Raw genomic sequence first — 6869 nt, 5'->3', positions numbered from 1 at the left:
CTAAATTGGGCCCCTATGTATTCAAGAATCTAATACAATGTTTTATATATATATTGTTATTTACTTGCGTGTCCATCAATGTTTGTAGTTTTGATAAAAAGGCATTTTTGTGGGTAGTTGATTTTGACTCTTATTTAGTTAGGCCATAGATACTAATTCAATTAAATGGTCAGTATATACAGATAAGCAAACTTTGACAAAGAACAAAACGATGCAACAAATGATATCACTTTTAATATATGAATACAAACCTAACACCCTGTCATAATGTACACCATATTTTCATGTGAGTGCATGATGGCCATATAATGGAGCTGACGCTATCTACAACACCAACTCAAACGAATATTGACCCTAATCTGCATTATATTTTGCTTACATAGTTGTACATAGCTATAAACCATCAGGAACCTCAAAAGTTCAAATCATCATAAAGACTGTGTCATCTCAAAATTCATGGCTATATATGCTCCACCATATTAGACAATTATAAAAACAAATATTTTGAGAATAGTGTTTCATGATCCCTGTTCAAGACACTTCCCGAAAATGAATTGATTTCGTACCATTCGGCGTGATGCTGCTTTGTTTTTGTTTTGAAATCAGAAGGGTTGTTTTAATGTTTCTTTTCCATAACCAATTTTATTGGTAACAGTAATATCACCTTTTCCTTTGCTCAAATGCACCACCTAAGACATACAGTTTTTATATATTTTTTAAAGTTACTCCAAGCAAAAGCTTATTAAGGGCTCATCTGCTGTTTTAAAAGTGACCATTAAAAATATGGTTCATTTTATCCCAAGTGCAAACTATCCACATCGTGTGTCAATTGTACATCATAAAGCCCTTTTACATTAATTCAGTACCAATGACTTTGAACTTATGAGACTGCGCAAAAACTCGATAGGTTTGCTCTTTAACCCAATCGCTAGACATATCTACCTTTGATAAACATAGATTGTTTAGAACTCATGTTATTGTGCACTAACGACCTTTTGTGATACTAAAACGAATATAATACAAATGATATACCTTCACCTTATGACCGGCGGGTAAACATTCCTGGAACTTTCGTCATAAGCAGCAATGACAGGATAACTGAAGTGTTCTTCCTCCGTTTGTTGTTGGGAAAGACATATTGTTCTCATTCTCTCATCATTATATAGGCAATATGTTTAAAGTGTCGCTGAGCTTGACAAAATTATAGAAACATACGCCTTTTGTCGCCTTCGACCAATGAGTATTTCAGCAAAAACAATAGTATGGTATGAGTAGTCAGTTTTGTTATTTTAATTGTATGTGTCCTTATTACCAGTAATGATCAACCGTATGGATCTATTGTCGGTACAATATGCTTTTCATACCTAATCACTATATTTCGATATGCTAAGAACACAATTAGATAGATATATACCTTCTTCCATCACTGTGAACGTACTGGATTTATGCAGAATGTTCCTCCCTCGTTTGTCCAATTCACAACTTCATATACCTCTGTTACACACTCCCTTATATGACTAGCCACTTGGGAGACATGTTTTACTATTTACGAGATAATGATATTGGCACGCGAATCTATATCCGACACCAGCTGAATAATTTAAAAGTGTTTACGGAAATACATCTACAGCATTGAGCATCCGTCTCGAAATGACTTGACATGTATGCATTATAGTATTTGTGTTATATTAACTGTTGTTCTGAACACGCTGTTCAAGAATCCAACACTACAATTTTTTTTAATAATGCTGTACTTCAGATGTATCGTATTGGGCCCATCAATTTAATCACCTCTTGTATGTTATGCTTGTGTTTGTATGATATAGACAGAGAGGGAGAGAGAGAGAGAACAAAATGATGTTCTTTGCAGTGTGATGCAATAAAACAAGTTTTGAGACCAACCCAGAATTGTAAATTTTCTTGCCTAAAGACATTTATATGTTTCTTATAATGAAGTAACGTGGAAACAACCTGTATTGTGATAGTAACAAAGGAAAGAAGTTATCATATATGAACAGATGGAAATGCGCCATCATTGAACAACTTATAGTCTGTCCAGAGAGACAGAGAGAGAATTACGTCCAACACTGTATTTGATTAATATTTTCCTGCAACCAAACAAATAATTTAAAGCACTTAGTAATACAGGGATCGTAAATATTGAGTAGTACGTCGTAGATCTGCAGAGATCGAAATGTATAACTTTCGCAGATCAGATCTTTAAAAAAACAAAATACTTATATTTAAATACAAGCATCAAATGAGACGGAAATAGTGTGCTGTACATACCATCTATACAAGCATCAAATGAGACAGAAATAGTGTGCTGTACATACCATCTATACAAGCATCAAATGAGACAGAAATAGTGTGCTGTACATACCATCTATACAAGCATCAAATGAGTCAGAAATAGTGTGCTGTACATACCATCTATACAAGCATCAAATGAGACAGAAATAGTGTGCTGTACATACCATCTTTCCATAAACGTTAAGGATTAGCAGAGGTAGATCGTATTCGAAGAAGAGTGGAGAATAGTTTTGCTATGATTAAGACATGGGGAACAGAGTACAAAACAAAGATATATGATTCTTAAAGCGAAATGATAACTTACATTTGGAATGATATGATAATTAAGATCATGTGTAAAAACAATAGGGACGTAACGAAATTCATCATTCTTGTTTTCATTATTATTATTATTAGTAGTAGTAGTAGTATTAGTAGCAGTAGTAGTAGTATCAGTAGTGGTAGTAGTATCATTATTTTATGAAATCAAATCCATCTTTAATATCCGTCTCATCTATCATACTCACTACAACAAGATATTTGCAGCTGCAGAGCAATCATAGTTCTGTGATTTATTGGGGCGGGTGAATAATATGTTATACTGATGTACAAGACTGTTCATATCTTGCTGAAACGATCCTGACTAACATATTGTCGACATGTTATCGGATCTTTTACTTCAAATATAAATTAACCCAGTGCAGTCCAATATTTTTGACACCATGGGTCACTGAAAATTGTCTTTCTTGAAGCCGAGGGCCGCAGCAGAAAACTGAAACACAACGACTATAAAGCTGATCAAGCTCCGGTGAGCTATTTAAAATAAGCCCGCTGGCCTCATGCTGCCCGCGGACTGCAGGTTTTACAGCACTGAATTAACCCTTTCACACATATCTAAGAAAATTGCGACTGAGTTGAGTACACGTTTTAGGCTGTAATTTGAAATGGGACAGTGTAAATATGACAATACAAAACTAACCTTCTGTAGGTATATAGCGCTTTTTGTTGTTTGTTTGTTCCACTTTCGACAAAATAATGTAAATAGATAACATTCATAACGGGATAAATACATTTGGATGACCCAGCTTGCCGAATTCAAAGTGTGAAACTGGCTGAAACTTACGGGCGAAAGGCAATAAAAGTGAAGATATAGAACACGGTAAGTTTCAAAATAATTAATATTAGTTTAAGGAGCACCATAAACAGTTAAATTTTAAATACAGATTATGTTACCTGAGCAGTCATCTTAACTATTAAACTTTGCGAATGTGTCAGTCAGCTCCCCATCGAATTGTCATGAAGGCTCCTGGTTCATACCAATATGCTATGAGGTGAATATGCAATTACACATATACAAAGAGATACGACATAAAAAATGGGATGAACCCGCGCAGCTGTATATAAGATACGATCAGAAGGGTTCTTTCGAGTATATTAATAAACAAGACAGGATATTGGTATTGGTGACTTGAAGTGTTAAGTCCATATCCTAGATTTCACCGAGAAATGGAAATCGTGATCCAAAATGTAATCAAAGTTAAATCCAAATGGAAATGCCCACTAAACTTTGTGGTATCATTGGTAGTAGCGGCATCGCAATTTGATTACAACAGTACAAGAAAAGCTGATTTGAGGCATTTCAAGATATCGTTATTGACATTGTACAGGAAATACAAATGACAAGAATATAAAGTCCATGCACAATATTATGATCAGGGTAGTTGTTTCTTGTCGTGTTGGTTGAACACCCCCCAGAGAATTGAATACATCATGGCATGGACGGTCTCATTTTATCCAACAATTCCAAAATGGCGCCAACCACTTGACTGTAAAACAGGTACAAAACAGTTTTATTATTTGACACCTATTTACAATCCTACAAATCTTAGCTTATTAGATAATTCAGATTGATTACTACATATATATATATATATATATATATATATATATATATATATATATATATATATATATATATATATATATCGGTCTCATCGATCTCTACATTTATACCTTATTAATAAATAGCACCTACATGTAGAATGTGCTACCGGTTTCGTTTTATTACTTCATCAGACTAAATTCAAACTGAATTCAGTATCTTTGTTTAAGTCATTAAATAAATTGTGTTTCTATATGAGCATTGATATAAACAATATGACATAAACAGGATGATGTAATTGCTTAAATTTATTATACATAATGATATTATTCCTTAACAAATAATTGACATGGAAATATGCATATAGAAAACAAATTAATCATATTTTAATACATGAAAATTCATAAAACTGGATCATAAAGATACATATATTTCTAAAGATAACTGTTTTACAAATGTATTAATAAATATTGAAAACATATAAAAATACATATTATATCTTGATATATTTTTGACCAGTGTTCATTATTGCATCAAAACTAAATTTCCATGCTAGTATGGTGTGCATAATACTTACAATCAACAATTTATAAACAAATAATTATAATATATTGGGAATTAATTTATTGATGCCATTACATTTTTTAAAAAAAATGAATAAACTGATATTTATGATATTATTTTATACATTCGCGAGTTAAGTTGTTCTGTAAGTTATAACACTATAATTTATTTGTAACTAAATATATGTGCCCAAGGATATGTCAAGATATAATATATATATTTATTTTTCTTAATGTTCATTAATTACTATATATATATATATATATATATATATATATATATATATATATATATTTGGAGAGAGAGATAAAGACAGAAATCACACATATGCTGTGATATAGACAAAAATTTACGCTACATGATAACAATATTCTTGTTGCTACCATTGTCATATTCATAATTGGCTTTACCTTTGCTGATAATGTATTAGAAGGCTATATTGATTCTTAGAGTTCTCTTTTGAAGACTTTCCCAGGATTCAATTGATATCAATTCTCACAGTATACATTTACAAAAATATTAAACTATAATTAGTACAGTTGTGATTCAAGTCTATAATCCACTGACTGTAGGTACGAATATATAGAACAGATACCTTCCTGCAACACAAACAAATAAACACGAATGTGTCCTTAAATTTATGCTACTCTAAAATGTATGTATTCTGGCAAAATACAGACTAATCCATATAATAGTCTACTTGGATAGCATCATCTAAAATTCATCAAGCGAATTATCATCAGAACTGTATAGATTGTTTTTTTTTTATTTAAAAAAAACTTGCATCTATTAGCATTTTGTTAAGTGAAATGTATCCCTATCCTATTTTTTACATTGACTGGTGTCCATCTTTGTTTAACATTTATGAGGACGGACGACGATATTTAGGATATCTAAATACAAAACAGTTAAAATAATGACTATATATTAAATCATGTTTAAAACTTAATTAAGCTTCTATTAAAGAAAGTTGAAATATCTTTAAATATGACTGACATTGATAAATTTTAAATCATCTTTGTTTAAACGTTATAGCCTGGTCAGCTTTGCACGACAGGAATAATCTTAACATCTGTTCCATCGATATATGAATGAGCACTGGCCACGCCCATATTATACGATTCCATGATGCACGTACTTAAGCAATAATTGTTATCTAAGTTCCAATGAAATTGTCTTCTCATAATTCATATCCCAATTTCTTACCGAAAAAATAATGCAGATGAGTAGAATTACTACTTGCAAGAAGATAAAAATTAACAAAACGAGCTATTAACATGTATACACTCACTCAGTCAGTTCTACAGGGTTTTCCTTTACGACCTTTAAAATGTCTTCCAAGGATTTAGCTATATCATCCAGTACCGAATAGTTTCTGCGAAGGTCTGAGAAAAAAAGAAAGAACAATAAAAGAATATATATATATATATATATATATATATATATATATATATATATATATATATATATATATATATATATATCCTACATAATATCTTTTGATTCATATTTGATGTTATAAATTTACAATCTTATTAGAGAATATGGATGCATTCTTATGTTTGCACGCAGAAATATATCTGATACAACCATACACGACAGGCTAAACACGTTTCGTGAAGGGGAAATTATAAGCACGAAATGATAAGAATAAATAAATACCTGCGGAAAGGGCGACCGTAAACAGTGCCAAGAAAAGCAGCAACACAACGAGATTCTTCATTATGACAAATAGTTCTCGACAGCTATTTGCGGTTTCTGCTTTCTATCAAGGAATGAATTTGATCTTTAGTGTATTGTCTTTTAAGCAATATTGCACGCTACGCATACATAACAATTTTCAGTCGGTAACCAATACATGGAATTAATGAAAACAGTTATCCCTCCCACCGAAAAATGCAACCAGTAAAAATGAAAGAAAGGTATCTTTAAGATTGTATGGGAGTGTATTTAAAGTAGCATAGATCACATCTTTTCCAATGTAAAAAGAAAATAAAATGTAGGTTTCTCCACTTGAGCTGAGAAAAAACTTCCATCATAAAGATCAGTCAAGCGTAATAACAATCATTCGACCGCATAAGTTAGGATCTTGCAATTACCAAGAGAGGACATACTATTGAACATGCCCCAA

General features: G+C 31.8%; 1 long non-coding RNA gene across 1 annotated transcript; it reads right to left on the bottom strand.

Annotated features, from left to right (window-relative positions):
• Positions 1–215: 215 nt before the first annotated feature.
• Positions 216–6559, bottom strand: LOC149770719 (uncharacterized). The gene is made up of 3 exons (XR_016418487.1): positions 6401–6559; positions 6030–6123; positions 216–4118 (listed from the first exon to the last, which is right to left on the bottom strand). It is a non-coding gene; the product is annotated as an uncharacterized LOC149770719 (long non-coding RNA).
• Positions 6560–6869: the final 310 nt, after the last annotated feature.

The sequence above is a fragment of the Sinohyriopsis cumingii genome, unplaced genomic scaffold, assembly GCF_028554795.1.
Source record: "Sinohyriopsis cumingii isolate HCF-2022 unplaced genomic scaffold, ASM2855479v2 utg002455l, whole genome shotgun sequence".
NCBI lineage: Eukaryota > Metazoa > Mollusca > Bivalvia > Unionida > Unionidae > Sinohyriopsis > Sinohyriopsis cumingii.
This window is presented reverse-complemented; position numbering and strand designations above follow the sequence as displayed.